Source organism: Pongo abelii, chromosome 10 (assembly GCF_028885655.2).
Source record: "Pongo abelii isolate AG06213 chromosome 10, NHGRI_mPonAbe1-v2.0_pri, whole genome shotgun sequence".
NCBI lineage: Eukaryota > Metazoa > Chordata > Mammalia > Primates > Hominidae > Pongo > Pongo abelii.
This window is the reverse complement of record NC_071995.2, coordinates 96,044,361-96,067,871: the sequence shown is the minus strand read 5'-3', so window position 1 is coordinate 96,067,871 and position 23,511 is coordinate 96,044,361. Positions and strand designations below refer to the sequence as shown.

The 23,511-nt window shown below is 35.3% G+C and overlaps 1 long non-coding RNA gene across 9 annotated transcripts in view; it reads right to left on the bottom strand.

Annotated features, from left to right (window-relative positions):
• The window catches only part of LOC112135801 (uncharacterized), a 106,329-nt gene that overhangs the window by 29,062 nt on the left and 53,756 nt on the right, over positions 1–23,511 (bottom strand). For all 9 annotated transcript variants that reach the window (XR_008512074.2, XR_008512076.1, XR_010135817.1 and 6 more), the window contains one exon: positions 5,045–5,247. This is a non-coding gene — a long non-coding RNA (uncharacterized LOC112135801). The remainder of the gene's footprint in view (positions 1–5,044; positions 5,248–23,511) is intronic.

The window sequence follows — 23,511 nt, the reverse complement described above, 5'->3', positions numbered from 1 at the left end:
GAGGAAAATGTCTTCTCTCTATGAAATAAGCCCACTGAGTAATGTTAATTGCATGGGTGACCCAGTGTATTACTCAAAGCACTCTAAACCCCCTCCTCTCATACTTCCTCTAGAGTGAATCGGTACAGAATTAATTATCTCATTGTAGTTCCTGAGTTTTAGTAAATTCTTTTTTCTGTGGAAATGGTTTAAATTCATCTTGCAAGAATCCTATTCTTATAGTCTCCAAGTTTTAGCGAAGTGGAATGCTATGATTATCCCAAAGACAGCTTTGGTGAAGGAAAGGCTTCACCAGCTTCCAAACCAGGCTGTGCCACGGACTAGCTATCTGACTTCAGGTAAAACCTTCGCCAATCTGCGTGTGAGTTTCTTGTTTATACAACATGGCTCATAGGCTCACCTCACTGGATTGGGGGGAGTACCTGAAACATACTAGGTGCTTAATAAAGGACTTGTTGAAACTGAATAAAGGTTAGTCAATGATGGCTCCAGAAATGCTAATGCTGAAGGCATTTGGGTTAAAAGTATCTTTTTATGAAGTTCTCTGATTCCAAAGTAATACGTAGAGATAGTATGATAATTTTAATACAAATAGTGTAAATTGTATCAAATAGGCCACAGACCACTATGCTATATTAGGTCACCTTCCAACTCACTTGAAAACTAGTCCTAGAAAACTAATCTTCCTAATTAAGTTGGAAAGTTAACATTGGGACACTTATCGTTTCTAGAGCATTTTTTATGATTTTATTAAACAAATTACAAGAAGTAATTCCATTGACCATTATTAACCAAATAATTTTATTTTAGAATTATTGTCTGTTAAAGAGGATAATCTTGAAAAATTCATATGTGACTACTTTTTTACTATGAATAATTTTTTTGAAAAACCTAGAAAATCCTTGAGTCTGCCATTTGCTATCTCTCCTTAGTCCAGAAGAATAAAATCGCTTATAGTACATCTACTCTAAATTTCTGTAAAATTAAATTAAATTGCTGACTCATAAACAATGCACAACAAATAAAACAACACCACTGGTCACTTTTTAAAACAGTCTGCTTTTTAAACAGAAACCCTCTAGCTAAAATATGCAGTCTATAAAATATCAAATGGATTAATCTTGGCTTATTCATAGCAAAGAATGTTATTTCACAACCGTAAGAGAAAATGTCAGGGCTGGGACTGGGTGGATTAGGTGGAAACCGATTGATAGAAAACAAAGGCAACATAAAGAAATAAAATGTCTTCGAAGCACACTGAAGCAAAATAAATTATTGGATCTGGGATTTAGCAAAGTATAATCTTATTTTCCTTTGCTCTTTCACCAACACTTTTTTCTACACTGAAACAATATGAATTTCACCTTCCAAACCCATGATTTTCTTTAATAAAAAGACTGCTAATAATTAATGACAATGTAGAGAAGGATGTTATCAGCAGTTCAGCACATTAGCTTTTTGTGCTTTAGAGAATGTTGTATTTATAACAAATTTTAATACTGAAGATTATTTTCATTTAGTTCTGTTAAGAGGTAAAATAAGATTAATCTAAATTAGAGAAGACAAATTATGTCTGAAGAATTAATATTGCTTATTTTAGAGATATAATTTAGTGGTCATGTTTATCTTTTAGTCAAAATTATCTTGGATAAGAAAACAAGTATCATGAAACAACTGAATTTTTTAAAGTTTGACAATTCAATGTACTGAAGCTAAAGCTGATAATCTACACTTTATCAGACAAGGTACAGAACAACGTATTTGTTTACAATTTATGGTTGAACACTTGTCCCACAATTAAGAACTAGGAAATTATCCTTACAGCAAACAGATCTTAGTTAAACATATTATTAATCTACGCTTCAAGGTATTATCCAACTCTCTGGAGGATGCCAGAGTGACTTTGCCAGCTGAATAATCTCAGTCACTCTAAAACAAGTTTTTCATCTTTGACTTTCTTCACAGGCTTGGAGTAGAAGCCTATCTTTTAGAAGGATGTTAAAAGAATACATGAAAAGCTTGTGCAAAAATAAACTATAGCACCTCAGGCTTCTTAATTTTTACACTATAATGCCTTGGACTTTTCTACCTTGACAGATTCAGAGTGAATTCTTTGATGAAAAGAGAGAAATAAATTACATATGGAAGGAAGAGAACCTTTATTATCATTTTAATAGTTCACAGACATATAAAAGGCAGACACATTCACTATGTGGTGGGACCTAAGACTAAAAATATTCACTGACTTAGAACTAAACAAAATTAACATGATATGAAAAATGGAAACAGTTTTTTGAAGAAATGCGAATACACAACTTTTCACCAAGGCTTAGAAAATTTAACAAAGAAAAATAAAACTACACCATTAAATGGCATTGCAAATAATTAGTTAGCTTCTCCTACAGCATTTTTGAACTTAATGAAAATACTGAATACATTCAGAAACTGTCAGAGATCATGGAGAATGAAATTCCAGACATCAGAAATAATCAACCTTTAGAAACTGCTTCACAAGCAACTGTACCAAAAAGCACGCATTTCCAGGAGACATCATGTAGATTTAACATGGATATGATATGCAATTTCGGTGGTTGGCACTGAACTAGAATAGAGATGTCATTGTTATTTATTCCTAACCCCTTCAGGACATCCCTAGGTTGTTTTTCTATTGGGAGCATGCATTTTCAGTGTACAGAGATTGGCTTCATGCTCCCTGCTTTTGTTGGGATGGTGGTTTTGATGTTTCGAATGCAGGCAGTAGTGCTTGGGACTCTTCCTATATGCTCCCAATTATCTGTAACGTTATTCTATATTCTCTGCCACCAGAATGCTTTTGCGAGAGCTATGGTCCTTCTAAAGCAGCATACCACTCAGAAGTGCAAAAATGAAAATTAAAATAGGAAGATTTTCTTCTTATTATTATTTGAATGACATACGACCTGCTCGATGTTTGCATTTAAATTGAGCAGAATAATTCAGCTCTGGCTTTTAATTTCAGAAGGGTTAATCACCCTAACAAAGGTCAATCAAACTTTAATCTTCAATAAAATTGCTACAGCCCCAGTCACCTGCAAGACATTTATTATATTCCCATTTCCATGCGAAAGAATGCATTGCTTTCATTATGTATCACTAATCTTCTAACTCTTTACATTAGCACATTTTACCAAAAAACATTAATTCCTTTGAAACTCTGACAAGAGTTCATTTCTACACATCTCAGGAGATAATCCTGTTTTAAAAAAAAAAAAAAAAAAACCGGACATCAGCTGTGAACCACTTTCTGGGCACTTTCTAATCCTCATAGACCTTCAATACTCCAACAGAGTTCTGACAATACCAAATCTCAATTACACAAAATATTATGGTGGTTTAGGTTAAAATAACAATATATGACTTTAGGAACTTAATCCTCCCTATTGTCTGTAATTGTCATCTACTTATTTCTATTCATCTACTTATTTCTATTCACCTACTTATTTCTATTCACAATGTTTACTGCATACAAAACTTACTGATTTGGAGGAAGCAAATGTTAACCACCTTTGAATAACAGGGGAAATACTTAGATTCATTCATTCATTCGTTTGATAAATACCTACTGAATGCCTATTATGTGCCAGACACTGGGCTAGGGGTGGAGAATCAAAGTTAAAGAAACAAAAGAGAAACAAAAAGATAGTGATTAAAAGAATAACATTGTCCTGTAAACATGGTGTCCAGAATATAAGAAAATAATGATGTAAATCTCCACTTTCAGTTTTTCTTACTGATGAAATTAAATTTTAGTGAAGACTAGAAATCTGTTAAGTCAAATTTCCACCAAAATTTTGATGAACAGTGTTTAAAATTATCTGGACACTGAAAGGCTTTAAAATTCATAATGCCATAAAATGATTCATTTTTTATTTGAGAATATAAAATGTCATTGTCAAATTTTAAAATGAATATATTGATAATGTCTAGTCTCCCATGATTAGAAATAAAACCATGAGAAAGTTTAAATGAGCTTATTAAAATAGACATGCTGTGCAAAATTTGTTTCCAAAATGTAATTTCATGACAATTTAAAAACTGCTATTAACACAAAAGACAATAGTAATGGGCAAAAGACAAATTATTGCATTTTGCCATGATATAGTGGCCGAGATAACCATGGAGGGGAAGAACCTTAATATATGTCCCCGATTATATTGCAAATTGATTGCCTTGATATTGTAACGGTGGTGTGACACAGCATAAATAACCCAAACTTGCCTTCTGCATATTTTTTGAGACCTCTTCCTCCCTCTTTGTACTTAGATTAAGCGCACAGCCACATACACACAGGCGCATGCCCTTCCTCATCAATATTCACGCTCATTAATTAGTAATACAGGAAGACTATCATTTGGGAAACTCCTCAAATTTTAAATATTCAATCAAGCAAAGCAAATCACAGTAAAAAGAAAATACACGTAAATAGTCTATGACCAGACTGGCTCTGGAAAATAGAACATAATTTCAAGAGATAGTTGTTTTTATAAATGTTGTTTTAAAAAGCCCCAATTATGTTGTGCGACTTAAGTCAAGACCTTAGTTTTCCTTTGAGCATGTCTTGAAATGAAAATAGAACCTCTACATATTCTATAACTACACTTTGCTTTTTTTTCCTTTCCTAGAATTAGGTTGACACAATAGAATATAGCAGAGCAACGGGTTTTACATTGTTGAGCAAAATAAATCCAACGCTACACAATATAAATGTCCCATTGATATTTGTTACCAAATACTTATTCTGAAAACTGATAAAGATTAGTTAGACTCAACAGAGAAAATATTGCTTTATATTCCATTTTCATCATCAAAAGCTGTTTAGTTATATTATGAATTTACAGATTTAGGGGGAAAAAAAAGCTTTCAGAGAATATGCTAAAAATGCCCGAAAAGCATACGGATATTTTTCTGAATCATTTCGGTCAAGAAACAAAAAAAGAACCCATGAACCATCAAACAAAAATCTTAATAAGAAAACCTAGGATGTGGAATTATGAAAGAAACATACCTTTGGCCGAACAAGTTCGCAATTTCTCATCTGCCTACACAGCTCTGTCGTTCCACCTTGAGCAAAAGTCGACTCTGTGTTCCTTGTGATCTCTGTGACAATGCCATCATATCACTGGCAAATTTTTTGATTAAACTTTGCAGATGTAGTAGCACTTTGTTAATTATGACATTAGCCAGCTGGCGGGTACGATCAGTCACCCACTGCAAGGAAAGCCAGACAAAGAGACATCTAATCATTGCAACCAGAGCAGATAAATTTTGTTCCTTTCTCATACGTGTCACAGATTCTATTCCTTCTGACCCTCTCCTCAGCCATCGACTGTCACATTTAGATTCCGAGAGCTTCCAGTTTCCCTTTATCCATGCCTTAGATCTGAAACTCCTGGTTATCAGGAAGACACGCGTCACCAGCTGTCTCGGAGCAGGAAAGCAATCAGGTGAATACCACTTATTATCTTGCATTGCTTTCCGAGGAGTGACAAGATTGATTTGGAACCAAGAATACGTTCAGATCTCAGACAGCAGTTCCTAGGGTTTTGAGTTCAGACAGTAGGGTATGTGCTAAGTTGCAACAAGGAGGACTGCAATCCCAATGTTAATGCTACAGGATATTAGAAATGTAAGGAAAGTTTTAGAAAACTGATCACAGCTCCTTTTTCACATGCCCTTGTATTAATATTTTCTTCTCTACCTCTGTGCTATGTTGGTGATGCCCATGAGTCAACTGTTACCCAGCAGAGCCAGCTTTACAACGAGGTAGCCCAAGTCAACCTGTGGAATCAGTATTCTGACATTATGAAATTATCTCCATCTATCCGTTTTTCATGAAGACGAGTACTCTATAAATTCCAATTCCTGAAACTTATCTTTGCTAAAAGTTCAAATCATATTTTTATGTAATAACATTAGAAAACTAATTTAGGCATGTCAGCTAAAAATAACATACAAATTTAAGCTGGGGGAAGATACCATTACATTTTAATACAAATTTTTCCTTCAAAAAGTCTGTCTACTGAAATCATATATTAGTGTGTATCTATTGATCGATTGATATACACAACACATGCATAATGAATTTACTGAAATCTCAATATATATTAGGTAATGCGTAGAAGCATTCCCACAAAATGATATAACTATTTTTCAGAGCGTAGCATCCAGTGGAGTAGCAAAGGGCTTGATCTACATGGTAAGCCGTTACCTTGATGCAATTTTTACCAAAGAATTACCACCAAAATGTTTGAATATCAACAAAATAAAAAGTTTGCACAGCAGAATTTGAAAGAGAATTCTATATCATAAAGTAATAAAGTTATAATTATCAATAAATTAGTAGGTCTTTCTGGGATGGAGAAATTTAGGGAAAAGTTAAAGCGTGATTCTGAAGTTGATTTTACCTAAGAATTGTGTATATTTGGCTGCCAAACACAACCCAAAATGTTTTATCTCTATCTGTAAAAACTGCAGTTGTGGTGCACTATATTAATAGTTCATGATACATATCCTAAATTACATTTTATTTTTACATGAGAATGCTCCTGTCATGGAGGGCCCAAAATCTCTATTTAGCTTAAAGTGCTGCAAAGATAAACTGACAAATGTATCTAGATACAACCTAAGATATAAAAATGAGGATGAGATGATTTAGGTATTCCTAAAACTACAGAGCAAGATATTTTCATCCTGGGAAGACAAAAAGGTTTCTAAAGTCCCACCAGAACTGGCATGGGAGGGAGAAAATATGATTTCAGAAATTCTTAGAAATTATATATCTATATCTATATAGATATAGATATCTTGCTGAGAGTAAGATACTCTTTATCCTTTGTGTCTTGGGCTGATAGTAAGAAATGAGTCAGAGTCCATAAAAGCAAAAGAACAAAGAAATCAGCAATGTCAGGACAAAAGTGTGTTGTGGCACAACGTCAAGGACAAAGAATCTATGATACGACTTTCAGTGATGCCCTATTTGGAAATAAGCTGTTTCTATCCCATCCATTATCATAGCCTTGGCAACTGCTGTACAGCCTGGCACATAGCCATTTCTCAAGAAATACATGTAGATGAAGAATAAATACTTACCTTGCATATATCATCCTCCTCAGCCCACTCACTGACTTTTAAAATTAAATGATGCAAAAATTCAATCTTTAGGCTTTATATGGATTACCCATACATTAATGACATATGTATTGAAACTTATATCTTTAAAATACTGAAAAGAGTTTATTCCTAAAGAGTTCAAAGTAGACATTTCTCTTAAGATTTTAAAATAAGCATTAATAATATTCACTATTTGTTCCTATGAAAATGACTTTGACTCAGGGAGTTAGAATGAGTCAGAAAGATCTTTACTCTTTGAGTGGAAGAGGGGACATTTTCCTAGGAAATTCCCAGAGAATAAAATAATGCTATGTACACAATACTAGCAATGTTTTTTCATTGCAATAGTATCTATAAGAGAGAATGGAAATGTCTCCAAAGAAGGAAATCAAGAAATAAATTTGGCAATTAATCATAGGCAGTCATTATATGGTAATAAGAAAGACTGATAAAACCAACTTTTTATGACTACACTGAATTTAAAAAGCAGAATACAAAATTGTACATATATTGATTACTGAGTATATTTGAAGAAAGACTGGATGGAGAAGTGTTAAAATCGAAAATATGTTTTGTAGAATTAGAAAGTATTTTCTTCTTTTACAAAAGTTTGCTTTAATGCCATTCTAATTGTTAATCTCAAAATGTAGAATCAAAGACTCCATTTGTAAAATGGGAACAACAATAATAATTGTAATACTTACCTCACAGGTTCTTAATATTAAACCAGTTAATGTATATAAAACTCTGCATATTTTCTGACCTACAGGAAAACTCATTATATATCTTAGTTATTATTTTCTATTATAACTATCATATAAATAATTCTGACATATTTGTGCTACACCTTTTATTTTTTTTCTGTGAAATATTACCAGAACTTCACTGCATTAAATGAGGTATTCTGAAACAGGAAAACTCAGTATTCAAAACCTAAGAAACCAAACACAGAAACATGGTCTAGATAGTAAAATGGATTTATAAAATAGTAACAGCAATAATAGTAAAACAATAGATACGGAGGACTTCAGTTAAAATTATAATTTCTATAAGACCTACATGACTTATAATTTTACTAGACCTGTAAATCGTACAATTTTGCCTTTTTTATGGCTGCTTATGGCATACCTACAAAGATGCAGAACTGCTGGAAACAGAGATTAAAATAGGAGAAGTTGACCTGGAGAAATTGGCATTGCCTTGAAGAATCTCAGCACTCTTACTTTTCTCAGCACTCTTACTTTTATTTTCTAATGCGGGGCACTTGCTGATTTCTGCTCCCTGTGGCCACAAAGTCCAACTCGGAGCAGTCACCTAAGGCTGTTCTTTCTCTAGGACATGCAAGCACCACATGTGCCATTCTAATTCTTGCCATTCTAATGACAATGGGTTGCTGAAGGTATACATGCAATGTACAGGTGTGGAATGTTTTAACAGTTGAAGCAGTTGGTGAGAACAAAACAATCTAGATTTGGAAACATTCTCCATAGAGGAGTGCATTCTGGATCCACATGGCTCCTCTCTGCTACAGATGCTTTTATTTTTGTGCCCCACCAACTGTCTTCCATTGGTCCTTGTGACAGCCCTTCCTATCCCTCTTATCACTTCAATACATTTAATTAAGCCTCATATGTATATTAGTTTTATTTCTGCCTTCCAGCCTGCTAGATGTAGAATCAATACCTGAAACTCCCTTCTCTGTCATGAGTCACAAGAGTCAGACATCCTGCTTCCAGGCCATTCCTAGCTCCTTGCTTACTAGCTCTGGGACTTTGGGCAAGTTAGTAAACCTTATTAAGAATCTGTTAAACAACAACGACATCTCATGGTGCTATCATGAAGACTGTGACTAACACATGTCATCTGCTTAGCACGTGGTAGGTATCCAATAAATGCACTCTCATTGCCAAAGTAGCAACAGAATCACCAAGAAACAGTACAGTGTAGCAAACAAGAGCAAGGGATCCAAAGACAAGCTTCTTGGGTGAATTCATATCCTAGCTTTCTCACTTAAATCGGTAATAACAACAAAAATAATAATAGTAATAAATATCTTCCTCTAGAATTTTAAGAATTAAATGTATACTTATAAATTACTTACCACATAGTAAATACTATTTTCAATTATTATTACCCTGCCTCCTATGCTACTTGGTTATTTTTTCCCCATTGCTTACCCAGTTTTAGTAAAAATAAATCAGGACTTTGAATGTGAAGACCTGGACATCTATATAGTCACATATGCTTGATAATACATGGACAAGGATCATAGTTGCAGCACTATTTATGATAGCAAAAGACTGAGACTAATCTAAAAAGTCACCAAAGGTAACTGGTTAAATAAAGTATGTTATATTCATACTGTAGAATGCCATGGAGCCATTAAAATGAATAAAGTATAAGTAGGAGTACCAATATGAAAGTATTTCTATGATACATTTTAAGGAAAAGAAGAATGGTGCAGAACAATGGGCATTGTATACTATAGCTGTCTCCAACATTTTTGGCACCAGGGACCAGTTTCACAGATGATAATTTTTCCATGGACCGGAAGTGGGGTGGGGGATGGTTTCAGGATGATTCAAGCGCATTACATTTATTGTGCACTTTATATCTATTATTATTACATCATAATATATAATGAAATAATTATACAACTCACCATAATGTAGAATCAGTGGGAGCCCTGAGCTTGTTTTCCTGCAACTAGATGGTCCCATCTGAGGGTGATGGGGACAGTGACAGATCATCAGGCATTAGATTCTCATAAAGAGTGCACAACCCAGATCCCTCTCATGCAGAGTTCACAACAGGGTTCGCACTGCTATGAGAATCTAATGCCACCACTGATCTGACAGGAGGCAAAGCTCAGGTTGTAATGCAAGTGATTTTGAGTGGCTGTAAATACAGATGAAGCTTCTCTCACTTGCAGGCCACACATTTCCTGCTGTGCAGCCTGGTTCCTAACAGGCTACAGACCTGTGCTCTGGTTTGTAGCCAGGGGATTAGGGGCCCCTGGTATATTATCCTTCTGTTTAACAAGGATTTTGCATATACTGTTTATTTATGAAGATATTTCATAACTCTTTATGAGGTATTTAGAGGATATTTCTGAAAAATATACAAGGAGCTGCACACAGTGGTTGTGTCAGTAGGGAAACTTGGGTCTGGGGACAGAAGAGGAGAAGAAACTACTCTTCACAGTATATCATTTGAGGTTGTATGAATTTATGTTATATATGTAGCTCTCCTTTTAAACCAGGAACAAATGTAATAACTTTGAAAAACAGTCATTATTCCTACTTGAAAATGCAGTCTATGCTAGTTCATTTATAAAAATTCTTCCTTTTCCCATGCTAGTGGCCATGATCCACCAGCTAATGTCTACCTAGTTGATCAGCAGTACACACAGCATTGTTTTTCTGCACCATAACATGACCTCACTACCTTTTGCTTCCAATTCACATTTCAATGCTATTTTCAAAACCATTTGTTGACTGAGTTGATTTTTGTCACCCAATAAACATCAAAATGTTGGTATTCCTGCATCTCCTTTCTCAAAGGATGTCTTCCTTTAAAAGGATTTAATTTAGCACACGAGAGACAAACCGCATTTCTATGTTCTGTACAATTCTAAAGCCATTTCAAGTAAGGAGTCCTTTCCCCATGTTACAAATGTACAAATATTTGTCCTCAGAAAAGCAGCTCACTCTCAAGGCATCCTTTAGATGCCAGTAGAATGTCCGGGGCTAAGGGCCTCTAATGGGGCTTAAGATGCCACGTGGCACATAATACATAATAAATTGTGATAGCCTGAACATGTGATACGAGCTTAAAACAGAAGGCTTTCCTTATCTTTTCAAATATGCAAATTGGAAAACACATTGCTCATTACAAATATTATCTAAACAAATTTCAATTGACAACTTCATAGGAATCTTTCAAGTGTCATAGTTTCTTCCTATTTGAAACAAATAGTCTGTCTTACTTTTAAAAAGTTCAGCTCCAAGTCACAGACTCTACCTTGGGCATACCTGAGGCTAGCCATCAGAATGCTTGTATTTACAAGGGGGTGGTGATCCTAGGCAACCTGTTGCCTCAATTGTCTTGTCTATAAAAGAGCATAAAACTCAGGAGGTAGGTGATAGTTAAACAGGTTAGTTGACATATTAGACAAAATGGCTAACACTTGGAAATACCTGATAATGGGTGTTATCCACAGCAGCAGCAGTGTCATTGTCAGCATCGTAATTTTAGACACTATTAGGTGGCCAATCACAGCTCTAGGGTATGAACAGTTGTTGGCCCTCTCTACTGGTTAATTTTTCTTTTCCAGAGCAAATGTTATCCATGAAGTGAACACAGGTCTATACAGCAATTGGTAAGACTTTTCCTGTATACCAGGACTTCTCCAACTTTAATGATCGTGTATATCACCTGGAGATCTTGCTAAAATGCAGATTTTGATTCAGTATGTCCAGGATGGAGCCCGACATTCTACATTTCTGCTAAGCTCTCAAATGCTGCTGCTGCTGATGGTGGTTGTGTAAATACTAAGGTTATATTCCACCATGGATGTTACAGAAAGAATGACATACTTTGTAAAGAACACAATGGATATCCACATAGTTATGTGCAATTTTTTTTTTTTTTTTGAGACGGAGTCTCACTCTGTTGCCCAGGCTGGACTGCAGTGGCGCCGTCTCGGCTCACTGCAAGCTCCACCTCCAGGGTTCACGCCATTCTCCTGCTTCAGTCTCCCGAGTAGCTGGGACTACAGGCGCGCGCCACCACGCCCAGCTAATTTTTGTATTTTTAGTAGAGATGGGGTTTCACCGTGTTAACCAGGATGGTCTGGATCTCCTGACCTCGTGATCCGCCCACCTCCACCTCCCAGTGTTGGGATTACAGGTGTGAGCCGCTGTGCCCCGCCAATTATGTGAATTCTTATCTTCTCTTTCTCATGCTTAACTTGCTGAACAGCACTTAAATATTTCTCAGTCATGAGATAAGATGCAAGCGTGCGATAGTAGTACAATTAGAATTTCCTCCCTATGCTAACTTCTGGTGGATACAGAGGCAAGAAAAAAAAATGTGTCATTCTTTTTAATTATTGTCTTAATTCACATGTAATAACTATTATGGAGTACAGTGTGATGTTTTAATACATGTATACATTGTATAATAATCAAATTAGTATTTAGCATATCCATCACCTCATACCTCTGTCATTTCTTTGAGGTGAGAACATTCAAAATCCTCTCTTCTAGCTATTTTGAAATATACAGCACAAGGTTGTTAACCAAACAGAACACTTGAACTTATTCCTCCTATCTAACTATAACTTCATCCCCCTTGACTAATCTCTCCCTATTCCCCACATATTATTCGTAATAAAAACAATGGTCACATTTACAAAGCTGTTTTTAAATGAAAGACAAAGGTTTTAATCTTCAGATATTTTAAAAGAGCGATAATTATTATTTCCTTTCTTGTCATAACACAAGTATACAGTCATAGTTTATATTCACTCTGCTTGGCTCAACAACCAAATAAGGTATTAACAAAATCCTTTTTCTGTGAACTGTATGCTTCGTTTGTGCAACTAAATGCTCCTGTCTCTTTCTTATACAACTACCTGAAACTAAATGCTTCAATCAGTAACAACATTTTACCTTCAGGAAGCTGATACAGCCTAGCTTGAAACAATTCTGGAAGTATTTACTAAGTTTCCATTATTATTTGCCTATTGCTGGGAGCTAATGCCCTTGATCTGCTGGAGGATAACCCACAAAAAAATAATCAAATTTGGATATGGTAAAATAATCCTCTAAATTCTAAAGCCCATAATCCACGCAAAAGCTTATTAGAGGCTATATGATCTCACTCAATGTTTTGTTTTTCGGGCTTTTTTGACTGAAATCTATAGTAAGAAAATATTTGCCATACAACCAAGTGGCACACACACACTTGAAATATATTTGATAAAATATATTCGTGAAATAATACCCTTACTAACATGAAATGCATTTGTATTTCTAATGTTTTTATTACCTTTTTAACCTAGGTTATGATCTACTAAGTTGATTTCATGACCCACTAATGGGTTGTTCAAACTTCTGAGTTTAAAAGTAACACGACCTTCGGCAATTTCTGGAACCCAAGGTTGAGTCTCTGAAATTTTATAGGTATAGGAGGTGGTCAAGAAGTGAGGCCACATGTGACCATAAAGCAAAAGGCATGATCAGAGAGCATAAGGGCATCTAATGGCAGTTCATAGCTAGAAACTATGTCTCAACCCACACAGCCTATGTGTTTTCTCTCCTACTGTTTCTGAAGAGTAATGTAAGAGAATCACTTTTCACATTTAGGAAGAATCATGGAGGTAGATTTACTCACCCAGTTACTATTAGGAAGTAATAAGAAAGCAAGTTAAGAACGAATATAGGTCAGAATTGATGAACACAAGGAAATGTGCATGGAGCAATTTAGCATCTTTTAAATGAATTCTCATATAGTAACATGCACTTACCTGGGAGTTATATCAGTGGAGCAAATGGACACGTTTTAACAAAGTTGGAACTTTAGGGACTTATAAATCACAAGAAAGCATGGAAATAAAATGGTGTGTGCTGATCCACTTTATGCAAAGGAGGCCAGATCATAACTTTCCCAAGTACAAGTAGCACAAAATCATCATAGACTAAGAGTGTAGACATTTTCATTTCACTTTAATAGAAGAAACACAGCAATCAAGTATGTGAGATAAGAAACTAAAACAAATAAAGTCAGGGAATCTAAATAAAATGCTCACTGAAACCAACTATGTTTCCTCGGCTGGTTTCTAGATGCTTTCTTTCAAATTGAAGTGTTAACTGGGAAAATAAATAAATAAAGTCACATCTCAGTTTGTGCAGAGATAGACAAACTGAATATTGGGGGGTAAAATTATCTTTAGGGGGTTTCAGAGAGGCTCTGCCTAAAGAAGAATTGAGTAACCTTTCACATTTCCTTCCTGCACAGTTATTCTCAGATTCCATATGGGAAGTACAAAAATAGTGATGAAAATCTCCCTAGTTCAGGATTGAGTACTATGCGGGGGCTTGAGAGATACTTTTGAATGAAAGAAAGTTATCTGAATGTTTTTAAAACAGCAGTATTATAGAGTTATGATTAGAAATCAAATTCTTTACATATTTATTTTATGTCTCAGTGTAACTAAGGAAAAAATGTATTTTGATATTTCGTAAATGGTTATTAGTATATTATATATACATACATACATATATATGTTGGGATAAAGTAAATGTTTAATAAACTAAAAGGTCATTATCACAATATTCCTCCTCTTGGAGACAGACATTTTCATAACTCTCTCAAGGGCTTTTGGCTCTTAGAAAACATCAGTTTTATGCTCAGCTGAAATTATTCTGACAGATTTGACATTGCATTATCATCACAAGATCATGGTATACTTAAAGATAAATGAAGATTCATAGAGAGTTAAAAATAATTAATACAAGTCTCCAAAATACCAGATTAGAATATCAAAGGTCACTCATATAAAAGCAGATACTTTCTGGCTCAATTAATCATAACTCTAAATGATTACAGGTGGGTAAGCAAACAATATCCCTTCACTGTTCCCTCAATATTCCTTCACTCCCACCTCACATAAGAATGTATACATTTCATTTTAAAGATTTGTTTCAACAAAGATTATATTTTAGCACCCTATGACCTAGAATGGATTCTCCATATGGATTTGTTCTGATTCTAACTGATTTTCTCTGCAACTCAGCCTTTCCCACTCCTATCAAACAGAGGAACACTGCCCAGCAGGATCCTTATGTTTCCATGGTAGATTTTTCTATGTAGGTTGTATGCCTTTTGCTCCAATGTGGTCTATTAAAAAGATATTATGCTATCATAAAATTGACTAAATTGCAAAGATTGGCAGTTCCCATCTTTTATGCAAACCTTGCCCTACAAAACACATACACACTCATAGGAACCTAATTAAATGCTCTCAAGTCTGGTAGTCCCTTATAAAGCAAGAGAATTAAAAATTGTTTGGGGGATTTTTCAAGAAAGTTTATCATGCATGCCAAAAAGAAAAATAAAAGGCCAAGATGAAAAGTGGAATTTGTGCCTAGGTTTTATAATGGCAATTTTTATTTGTTTGTATAATTATTAATTATAATTTTAAATGTATTTTAGGAGCACCCACTAAAATAAGAGTATGGAAGACTGCATTAAGAGGAAGGATGAAACAGATGCAATACACAGTTAAGATCAAAGAGCCCCATCAATTCATTCAGAGAGTCAAAAATCCAGCTGAGGCTCAGAGCCCTGTCTGCATAATAAGAAAGGTTGACTAAAACATAAGGATTAAACAGATGAGCTGTCTCCTGCGGAGGCATGGGAGGGAAGCCCCACTGCGACACTTGTAAAGACACTTTGGAAACTTGCACCTGCTCCTCCACAGCCAAACCTACAGGAAACCAGGATGGCCAAAGACGTTCCACTATAGTACTAAACTGTTAGCTTTAAGAGAAAGAAATATATATGTCTGATGGATATCTTTTTATTTGTCAAGACATTGTCAGTCCAGACAAACAATAAATTAATAAATCACCTCCATTTTTCCAAGGTGACTTTACCAAGCGCTTGAACTTTCAAAATAAGAGAAGTAGATAGTGCAAAATTTCCTATTCCTTAAAACAGTATTTCAATGTGCCTACCTCATGATCAATTATTTTTTCCAAATGAACAATGTTTTTCTTGAGACAATCTTGAATAACATTGGTAAATACATGCTAGTCTTGTTTTCCATTCTCAGAAAATTATCATTTTTAGTAGCATGAAGTGTATTTCAATTTTTATGAACACATTGCCACATTATACTTAAAGCTAAACCAAATTATATAACCTGGTTCTATAACTATAGTAAGAAGATAGCACAGGCACTTAGGATTCTGTGCCTGTGAGAAATGTTGTATTTATTCTAATGATCTCACAAAAAAGTTATGTTGTAGCTACTGATAAGAGCTGATTCTGAACATCTAAACAATTTTCTTTTAAGAAAGCTGAACTACTTTAAAAGAGCTAAGCAAGCTAGGCCTTTGGGAACATAGATCTACTGGGGAAAAAATTATACGATTGTGTAACATTAAATTTCAAATAAAATTTTAAAACTCTAACTTTGGTATGGATAAAATTTGTCAAGCACTTGATGTAGACTGATTCAAATATGCAATTAATAAACTTGAACAAATGGTAAGCATTAGCTTTTGTTGTCGTCACCAAAACAAGCAATATCTAATTTGAAGAGATAGCAATGAAATCTCCCTGGAGTAAAACAAGCCACCAAATGTCAAGAAGTGATTTCCTGGGATTGACGTACAGACTCTGACCTGCTCCTTCATAGTCTAATTACATTATCACTCACTCAACCAACCAACACATTTTTACAGTGTTCATTATGTATAAGGGACTGTCAGAGACAAAGAGAAGAGTTATACATGAGCCATAAGTAACAGTACTAAACCCTAAGTACCAAATGTGTGATGAAGATGTACGATGCAGAAGTTGACCATTGAGGGATAAAGATATAGAATTCTTCATTGAAGAGGTGAGATTTGGTTGGATGCAGTAGTTCGTGCCTGTAATCCCGACACTTTAGGAGGCCAAGGCAGGACAATAGCTTGAGGCCAGAAACTCAAGACCAGCCTGGGCAATATAGTGAGACCTCATCTCTATAAAAACATTTTTTTTTAATTAGCTGGACATGGTGGCAGGTGCCTGTAGTCTCAGCTACTCTGGAAGCTGAGGCAGGAGGAACCTTGAGCCCAGAGTTTGAGAATGAAGTGAGCCATGATTGCACCACTGCACTCCAGCCTGGACAACAGAACGAGAACATTTTTCTAAAAAATGCAAAAGGTGGGATTTGACTTAGGACTTGATAAGGTAAAGACAGAAGTAGAGAGGAGGGAATTGGTTTTCCAGGGGGAAAGAACACAGACAGAATAGCCTAGAATCCAGTCTGCGAGAACTTGAGAGGGAATGTGTGATTCCATCTGGCTGGAGGATAGACAGAGACATATGCAAGTTAAAAAGGTAACAAAAGTAATCATATGCAGTCTTGACTGCTACATAAACAAGCTACACTTTTTCCTTCAGTCTGTCTCAAGATAGTCTTGAGAATCGCCTAACATTCTTATTGAAAACTGAGGTTATCAGACCCATTCCTGACATTGAGAATTAGAATCTTCAGATATGAGACCTGGAAATTGGATTTTTGAATAAGGTCACAAATTATGATATTATTGTTTATCTCTATGAGGCAGTGGGAAGCCTTTAAAGCATTTTGGGAGAAGTGAACTAAAGGATATAGTTAAAGGACTTTAAGAAGGGAGGGTTGAGAGAGCAGGAAGAAACTGTGGGCAAGAAGTTCAAATCAGAATTTTTTAATTTTAACCAATGTGTATGGTAATAATATTCATCTTTGCTCCAAATAAATATCAATAGTTTCAGCTCTCTCAAAAACAGAAGCCCTTAATCCCAAATCTCATCAGATTTTTCTATGTATCAATATTCCAATTTATTTTTTAAGAATGACTGAAGTTGAACTAATTTCAATAAAACATTTCTATTATCTTTAAAAAAAAGCTTTTAAAAAGTGCTCTACTTTATCTCTGATAACTCTACTTCAAGTACCCATTTTCAGAAGGTCTTACTCAATTCTAACCACTCAGAGAAATAAAAATGTTTGGGTAATTATTAGAAATATTAATAAATCATCCATAAATACTGAAATATTTGTCAAAAATTAAGAGACTAAGTAATATTCAGTGCTGGTGAAGGTCCTGTGAAGAGGACAATTGATACTTATTTATGGGAGTTGAAATTGATACACCATTTCAAGGGACCACTGGTAATACGTAAGAAAAATTTTAATGCACATACTCCTTAACAATAAAAAAGTGACTATAGTCTAGCTTAGAAAAGTAACTACAGAAGCCCATGATGATAAATAGAAGGATCACATAGAGACACACACACAGATGTTCATATAATTATTAATTTACAGAAAAAAAGTGTGAGACAATTTACAAGAACATCTGCAAAGGCATAGTTACATCAAAGTGCACGTGTAGTATGGAAAACTATGCAGTTATGATCTCAAATTCTGAAAAACCTGTTATTGTGGGATAATGCTCAAGATGATTGATTTGAACAAGCAAATTATAGAAAAATACATATAGAATAATCCAATTTTTAATGAAAAAAGCAGTGTTTCTATGTGTATATATGTACGTTTTTCTTTTTTTAAAGAAAAACCTTAACTGGCAGATCTGGAGAATGGAAAAAGAAGTGAAGATATGGCTTTCCCCTTTTGATTTACACGTCTGTATCACTCAGATTTTTTAACAATGAGTAAAACTCTTCTATAACTTAATAAACTTAAAATTTTAACTTATATAATATTTGAAAAATACATTAAATGCTTGCCAAAGATTTTAAATAACTTGAGAAAATAGTGCCACTTGAAGATGTTGTGAAGGAGAAGCTGGCTTCCTTTCTGTTTGATTAATTCTCAAAATTAAGTGAAATTACAGTCTTTAAAAACCATTCAGAAAAGTGAGTGATGTATGTATTGACTTTTATGTTACAAAAAGCTTTCCATTTTTATTCATCTATCAATCTTTCCATCTGATGAGAGGAGACTTTATAATATCTAATCTTTAAAGAATAGAGTCTGAAATAAATACATACACATAATAATAGAACTTATAAGCTAAATTACGTAATTATGATACTTGATCATTCATTAGATACCTTTCATAAGACTATACAACTCATAATAATACTATTAGGTATTTACTTCCCATAGAATATTGTAAATTTTAGGTATTTACTTCCCATACAATATTGTAGCTTGTAATATGCAGGAAGTAATTTTACAGCAATTCATTTTCAAAATGATGCCCAATAGATGCTCTTTAAATTACTAATTTTATGTAATATAAAGATGGATTTTTTTCTATAGCCTATATAGCAATTTCTAAAATAATTAACACAAAACTAACATAAATCTTTTGAGTCAGAAAAGTTCTTGGAACTTTTAAACACCATGGAAAGAACATAACTTCGTCATGAATTTCTCTATATAATTAGGTAGATTTATGTATTTTTAGGGTTTACCTGTGAATTTTTCAGCAATTTGTTGTAATCTACCTTCACTCCTAATTGTAAGAAACATGAAGAAGTAAATTATAAATTTATAAATTATAAATGTACATTCAATATACATTGAATCAAGTTTTCAAGTATTTAATAGCACCACTGATATACATGTATCCCTTGCTGGCTGTGTATGTTACAGGGAAATGAACAGCTTTGCCAAGCCTATTCAGATAGGGAATGATGAATAAGCTATGTATTGCAGGGTTTTACAAAATGTGATGGCAATTAGCACACCCTACACCTGTTGTTTTATTTACTTTACTTTCAAAGCCATGGTTTACAAACTGAGCCATGGTTTACAATATGAGCAAGCATTAGGTTCTTGAGCAAAAGTATTCTTTCCATAATGTAAAATTACAGTTCCAATAAAAAGAAAAAATAATATAAAGGATTTCTCAAGATATATGATAAAAAGAAACAGCCAACTATTGTTGACATAGTTTCTGTATCATACATCTCTAAAAACTGGAGATTCATCATAGGAATGATCTATGATTTTTAGAAACTCTTCGAATACAAAGTTGTAGTTAGATGATACAGAGAGCATCTAGGAAAGGCCAAAAAGAAAAAATTACCAACAATGAGTTTATAGAAGAGACAAAGTATATACATGTGAAACAATTGGAAAATATTTTAAAATAATAGCACAATCATAGATTAAAAATATCCACAGTAAGTTTTCTGGTGTTTCTCAAATCCTCAGGCACGGCCATTTTTCTTCATAACCATACCAAATACATAAACATATATTTTCAGAAGCTATTTAAATATTATTCAGCTTCATCAATGCTCATTTTTTTATTCTTACCCCACGCCTGGGATGTATCACCCTATAACAGTGTAAAAATTACAAATATTAGAGATAAAATACATAAGTTCTATGGCACAAATTAGTAGCTCAACAAACATTGATTGCTATGATGATTTTTATTTATTTTCCCTATTGGGAAAACATGTTTATTCACTTAATTATTATTGAGCTCCTACTATGTGTTTGATACTATGTTTGGTACAATGCTAAGGTGATGGGGATGAAAGATGAAGAAATTGGCAAGGTCCCTGAACAGACATGAACTGGTTTCCTTGTTTTAAAGATTTTTCAGAGAAAGTAATTCTGTACTTTAGCCATGCATTGTCTTCCGGGTCTGCCACAACTTACTTCAACATCTTAAATACCTCCCTTTTTTCTTATTTCTATTCTCTAAAAACATACATTCAGACTATAATAGATGTGCAGATTTTTTGTTTTTTGATTTTTAATAATGCCTTTTAGGTTATAAGGAAAGTGATACTGAGAAGCAAGGAAGAATAATAAAGCACACAAACATTTGGTTTAGTTTAGGCCTAACTATAAAAAGTTAAGAGTGAAAAGGAAACTAGTGAAATTTTAGAGCATAAATCATATCAGAAACATAAACTGCTCCCCATAGACTTCTTAATAGTTCAAATTTAGTTTTCATTGATCATGAGTTACTCTTGTCCTAACTTAATTGAAAAATGTCTTTCAATATAATTACTATCACGCAGAATGCTTAGGTAAGCCAGAGATCAATATCATAGCTTTAGCTTTGAAAACAATGAGTATTAACTTTTTAAAAGGTTTCACACACAAAAAAAGGTTTCACAAAACCAGCACCTCCAAAGTACTGAAATTGGTCTTAATTCTTGACAGTGTTTGTGTAGCAGCAGAACTTTTCATTTTTCTCTAAATACTTCTATTTCATCAGCAACAGATGAATTCATTAACTTCATTATTAATTCAAATGATTTTTTCACTTTTATAAGCCTCAAGGTTGTCTCACTAAGATCAGCTCTTACTCTGTGTTCCATAAAACGTAATCAATCTCTGTTATTATCATGAAAATGATATTTGTCACTTTGCTAAGAAAAAAAAAATCAATATACTTTCCAAGAATGAACAGGCATTTAATGCAATGAATTGTTAGATAAATTTAGCTTGTCAACAGTTCAGGACGAACTAATCGAAATCCAGAAAATTTACAGAAGATTGGCCAATGAAATATATAGCTATAGATATGGCACAGAAATTAAGATTTGGGCATTAGAATAACCTGTCATTTTCAATCCTGGCCAAAAATTGGGGGGATTTAAACAGGCAAATCTCCAATCACTATTTTGGAAAACAAAAGTGAAATCCATATGCTCAGAAAACATTTCTTGAACATGGTTGACAAGTAAGAAAAGCTTCATTGTCATTTCCTATAGAATTTTCCAGGTACAGAGATAATTATAGAGTTGCAAAATTCTAGGAAACCTTAAAGGTCAGAAACCCATAGGGATATTGTCATCTGGAAATATGTTGCCTCTGAGCTTTCCTGGGCTATGAATTATTGCAGTAATTAACTATAGAGCAAGAATGGTGTTTCAGAGTTCTAGAATCCAAAGCACACTTTGCCAGTCTCTTACCCAGACTTGACTCTTGCCCCTGTACTTCCAGTTTCTGCTGAGTTACCTTTTGCAAAGAGAAAGCTGGTGACCTCTTGCTCCTTGACAACTTCTTATTTAAGAATAACCCTTATAATTGGAAAGTTCTGTCTTGAGCTAACATCCACCTCATAACAAACTGCCACTCTTTGGTTCTAGTCCTACAGTGGAACAACGTAAACTCCATTTGTTGCCTTTCCTTTGAGTCAGCTCTTCACTGCTTGAGGTCAGCTATCATTTCTCCTGACCCTTTTCTTTTCTGGACATAACCGATATAGTTTCTTCACCCATTCCCATAGCACACCATTTACCATAGCACATGGTCTTCAGAAAAATTCATGGCGTTATCTTCCCAAGACACTCCAATTTATCCATACCCCTTTTGATTTGCATCACCAAAAATAAACATAAGAATATGGGTGTGTTCAAAATAAAAATAAAACTCATTACAGTTCTAATTTACTGTAGTTGGAAACTGCGTCTATGTAGGTAATATAAGAGCTAATTCCCTCTTTCACAACAGTTTCATCAGATTCATTTAGGATTAAATTTATAGGTTAACACTAGAATAGAAGCTCTATGAAGGCAGAAGCTCTGGTCTGTTTTGTTGACTCTCCCTCTCCATCTTCAACATGGAACACATAGTAGGCACTCTACTCAATAAATATTTAGAGATGAGTGTAGGAATAAATCAGTCCAGTAAAGCTGCTGGATCTTTGCTTATTTGTATTTTTGACAAGCCAGAGGCCTTCCATTCTCTATTCATGAATCTGATTTTTAAAATACAAAAACCATATACGGCTTTGTAACTGAGAGGTGACAGCGTGCTGGCAGTCCTCACAGCCGTTGCTCGCTCTCGGCACCTCCTCTGCCTGGGCTCCCACTTTGGCGGCACTTGAGGAGCCCTTCAGCCCGCCGCTGCACTGTGGGGAGCCCCTTTCTGGGCTGCCCAAGGCTGGAGCCGGCCCCCTCAGCTTGCCCGGAGGTGTGGAGGGAGAGGCGAGGGCGGGAACCAGGGCTGCGCGAGGTGCTTGCTGGCCAGCGCGAGTTCCAGGTGGGCGTGGGCTCGGCGGACCCCGCACTCGGAGCGGCCGGCCGGCCCCACCAGCCCCGGGCAGTGAGGGGCTTAGCACCTGGGCCAGCAGCTGCTGTGCTCAATTTCTCCCCTGGGCCTTAGCTGCCTTCCCGCGGGGCAGGGCTCCAGACCTGAAGCCCGCCATGGCTGAGGCTCCCCCCGCACCTCCCTGGGCTCCTGTGCGGCGGGAGCCTCCCCGATGAGCGCCACCCCCTGCTCCACCGTGCCCAGTCCCATCGACCACCCAAGGGCTGAGGAGTACCGGCGCACGGCACAGGGCTTGCAGCAGGCAGCTCCACCTGCAGCCCTGGTGAGGGATCCACTGGGTGAAGCCAGCTGGGCTCCTGAGTCTGGTGGGGATTTGGAGAACCTTTATGTGTAGCTAAGGGATTGTAAATACACCAATGAGCACTCTGTATCTAGCTCAAGGTTTGTAAACACACCAATCAGCACCCTGTGTCTAGCTCAGGGTTTGTGAATGCACCAATCAACACTCTGTATCTAGCTACTCTGGTGGGGACTTGGAGAACCTTTGTGTCCACACTCTGTATCTAGCTAATATGGTGGAGAGGTGGAGAACCTTTGTGTCTAGC